This window comes from Cetorhinus maximus, chromosome 23 (genome assembly GCF_964194155.1).
Source record: "Cetorhinus maximus chromosome 23, sCetMax3.hap1.1, whole genome shotgun sequence".
NCBI lineage: Eukaryota > Metazoa > Chordata > Chondrichthyes > Lamniformes > Cetorhinidae > Cetorhinus > Cetorhinus maximus.
Window position 1 is genome coordinate 3,786,738 of NC_135901.1, and position 4,512 is coordinate 3,791,249.

General features: G+C 40.8%; 1 non-coding gene across 1 annotated transcript; it reads left to right on the top strand.

The window, feature by feature from the left end:
* Window positions 1-2,181: 2,181 nt before the first annotated feature.
* On the top strand, window positions 2,182-2,254 carry trnav-uac (transfer RNA valine (anticodon UAC)). Its single transcript has one exon. It is a non-coding gene; the product is annotated as a tRNA-Val (tRNA).
* Window positions 2,255-4,512: the final 2,258 nt, after the last annotated feature.

Consider the following 4,512-nt stretch of genomic DNA (forward strand, 5'->3'; position numbering starts at 1 on the left):
AACAAGAGATAACTAAATAATGTTCATATGCATAGCCATGTAAGGAACACAAGTCTAAACCTTAATGCATTGGGTGAGGGAAACGTTGTTAATTCAGGCAAACTAGGCATGTAATCTGCAGAAACTCCTTTTTCAACAGGGAATGGTGCAATTCATTGATATGCAGAAAAATAACAAATTCACTAATAGAGAGAAGGAAACTGGGCTTAATTCGTTGGTTCTTTTAAAAAACTGACAGAGACAAGATGATGGAAGGGCCATTGTATGGATACATGGTGTTATGCCATTTTATGATGACATTGTTATCTGAGTCTGCCTGCAGCATTCCTAATTATAGCAGATAAATTCCATTTCTCCCATCCAAAGAGCCAAAGCGCTGCTGCATGACAGCACGGTTTATCATTCCAGATAGGCTCACTGCATTCATGTCTGGCCAATGTTTCTGTAGTGTAGTGGTTGTCACGTTTGCCTCACGTGTGAAAAATCACCGGTTTGAAACCGGGCTGAAACATTATCCAAGCTGGCCAATTTTGAGAGAGGAAAATTTGTGTATGTCAGGTTTGTTGTTGAATGTTACCTGAATCTCGCATGCTACAGGCATGGAGCTTTTGCTCTTTCCTGGGCCTTAAAATGAATGCAGCAAAATCAGAAACGCTGAAATTTCATGACACACTGAGTAGAAATAGATGTTCATTTTTTGACTGAGCACGCATTTTAGCAGTTCGTCTGGCAAGCAACAGAATTTAGTGGGTTTTCGATGCAGATTTACAATGTTACTCACCATCTCAAAGATGTCTCATGCGAAAGTGTGCGCATAAGGACAGGTGCAAGCGATGCTGCAATTGAACCAGAGGCAATGACAGAGCTGGGACAGAATCACTCCTTTAAATAATTGGTCTTCAGAATAGATTATCAGGAAAAATGACCGAGGGAGTCGTGGAAACCGAGGCGCAGTGCAGGTTTGCTCACTTCCCCACTGTCTTCTACATGGTCACGATTAAGGCGCCAGAAGGCTTCTCCACTGGAGCAAAGAGGGATCAAATATAATGAACACATCATTCTCAAAACTGCTCCCATTAAAATTCTTGCATTTTGTTTAAAAGCTAATTGTGCTCAATTTCAAATGAGCACCACATGGTTTGCATTACCTGTTGACTGGCATTCTTTTGTCTATCAGTCTTGTTTGCAATTCGAGTTTGGTGTATGTTTCAGAGAGTCTTAATTCAAATAAAGGCAGCAATAACAGATACAATATTAATATTAAATATAGAATAATGGAACAAATACGGGGAGTGAAGTTTGTTTAATTTTGTCTGCCAAGGATAAGACACATGTTTCTAATAATTGAGCAGAAAACATTCCACCTGGAGATATTTGCTGGATGGACACGTCTACATTTTGAAATTCAAAACAAGCTGAGGCACCAGGCTGAAACCAACAGTTGCTTCCCTGCAACAAGTGACATGGACCCTCACTCCAACCATTGGAAACCTCTAAGCACCCTGGTAGCTCAGCACTGCCCTGTTTGTTACACAAATATTTATCCTCTGTTAGATTCCGGTCCAGGAACAACATTATTTCAAACCAAATGAAGTAAACGAACAACTGAAGCACGCGATCTTGGCAGGGCCCTGTTAAACTCTGGAACAAACATTTTCCTCTGTAGTATCGCACCCTCGATTGAAGTGCTGTGGAGAAAAAGTAATAAGATTGTAAAAATAGTCAGGTTGAAAAAATAACACTTTTGCAAATTCGATATGAGATCAATTGCATAATTACATCATGTTCATCTCGCAAAGTAAATTAGGAACCCAAGTCCAAATCGTCATGTGAACCTTGTGAATTTAGGCAAACTAGGCATGGATTCTGCAGAAACGACTTTTTCAAAAGAGAATTGAGTAATTTAATGAAAGGGAGAAGAAATGGATTATTAAGAGAGAGAAGCAAATTGTGATGAATTAGTTTTCTCGTTTAAAAAGGGGCCTGAGATCGGATATTGGAAGGGCCTCTTTTGCCATTGTTTGGAAAAATGGTGCTAGGCCATTTTATGATTACATTGTTACATCAGTCTCAATTCCTGAGAACATCAGCTGTATTCCATTTCTCCGCAATAGAGACCCAGATTGCTGCTGAGTTACAGCGCAGTTTAGCATTCCGGACAGGATCAGTGCAACCGCAGCAGTTTCTGTAGTGTAGTGGTTATCACGTTCGCCTTACACGCGAAAGGTCCCCGGTTCGAAACCAGGCAGAAACATTATGAAAACTTACTCATGAAATAGTGAGGATGATTTGCGTCTTGGAAGCTTACCTGAACTTCTTATGTTGCAGGCAATATTGCGTTTGCTCTCACCGAGGTCACAAAGTGAATGCAGCAAAATCAGCACCTGCTGAGATTCCATGACACACTTGAGCGGATAGATGTTCGTATTTTACTGCGCTCACATATTAGCAGCTCATTTAGTCAACAAGATAAATCAATGGGTCTTTCGATGCAGCTTAAGAAAGTTACCCACCATGTCAAAGGTTTCTCAGTGTCATGTGTGCTCATAAACACAGACAAAGAGGGATCAGATCTAATTAACGCATCATTCTCAAGCCTGTTCCCTGTAAAATTCTTTGTTTTTGTTGAAATGCTGACTGTTGTGCTACATCTCAAATCAGACTCATATCAAATGCATTACGTGGTGACTTACATTCTTTTGGTTGCCAGTCAAGTTTGCAATTCGATGTTGTCTATTTCAGAGAGCCTCAAGTCAACCAAGGGCATCAATATCAAATACATTAATACTGAATGGTGAATAAGGTAAAAAAATTGCTGAGAAAAGTTTGTTGAATTTCTTCTGCTGAGGAGAAGTGTGTTCATAATGATTGAGCAGAAAGCATTGCTACCTAAGACATTTGCTGGACCGAGCCTTCTGCATTTTGAAATTCAAACAAACTGAGGCACCAGGTGGAAACCAAGAGTTGTCTTCCTGTAACAAATGACATGACCTCTCAGTCTAACCATTGGAATCCTCCAAACATTCTGGTAGACCATCACTTTTTCCTAAACAAATATGTATTCTGTAAGATTACCTTCCCAGAACAAATGCATTTTAAACCAAATAAACGAAACAAACTATGCCAGCCTTTGATCTTGGCAGGGCTCTGTTGAACTGTAACAATGATTTCCCACTGTGATATAACACCCTCGATTAGCGGTTTGTGGAGAAAATGTAATTAGATTGTATAAATCAACACAGAAATAATGAGATGTTTGATCAGAAAAATAAGCACTTTTGTCAATTCGATATGAAATCAACAGAAAAAGTAAATGGTGTTCATATGCATAGCTATGTAAGAAGCACTAGTCTAAATCTTCACGGCATTGGGTGAGGGAAACAGTGTTAATTAAGGTAAACTAGGCATGGAATCTGCAGAATCTCCTTTTTCAAAAGGGAATTGTGCAATTAATTGATATTCAGAATAATAACAGGTTTACTAAAAGAGGGAAGGAAACTGAGATTAATTCGTTTGCTCTTAAAAAAGCTGATCGAGAGAGGATTATGGAAAGGCCCCGTATGCCATTGAATAGATACATGGTGCTTTGCGGTTTTATGATTACATTGTTATATGAATCTTTCTGCAGCATCCCTGATAATACCAGCTGAATTCCATTTCACCGAAACAGAGACCCAGAGTGCTGCTGCATGACAGCATGGCTTAACATTCCGGATAGGCCCTGGTCAGTCGGACAGCTCACCCTTCATTCTCCCCTGATTCCGTTTCCTAAAGAGTTTGTAAATATTCACAGAACTGGAGACTGGGTTTCCTGCTTTGGTTCCTCCTCCATTTTTCCACCTGCCAACGAACAACATTTTCCAAAATCTCGTCACAATGTTCCGCCTTGCACCATGTTCAGGGGTGAACACATTCAGTTTTGTAGAGAGACTATAAAGGACGGGATCGTTTTCTTTAGAGCAAAGCAGGTTAAACTGAGTTTTCATGGTGTTGTTTAAAATTATTGGGCTGAGGAAGGGATCGGCGGCGGGCGGTTTGATAGAGCAGTTAGGGAGAAACTGTTTCCACTCTCGAGGGTCAGTCACCAGAGGACTGGAGTTTCTGATAATTAAAGACAGGCTTGCATTTATATAGCACCTTTCCCGACCAGCGGATGTCTCAAATCGCTTTCCAGTCAATGAAGGACATTGTGAAGTGTCGTCATTGTGGCAATATCGGAAACACGGCTGCCAATCACCGCTCAGCAAACTCCCACAAACATTAACGTCATAATGAGCGGAGAATGTGTCTTTGTGACGTTGATTGAGGGATAAACATTGACCAGGAAGCGGGGAGAAATCCCCTGCACTTCTTTCAAATAGGCTCATGGCATCTTTTACATTCTGGCGCCTACATCCCGTTCATGTCTCTTTTTTCCGTACTGAATATGAAAGGAGGGATGTCACCAGACCTGCACCGAGTCGTGGCTTCCTCGGTTCCCTGGTAGTTTTTCCTCTTCCTCCATTCTGAAGC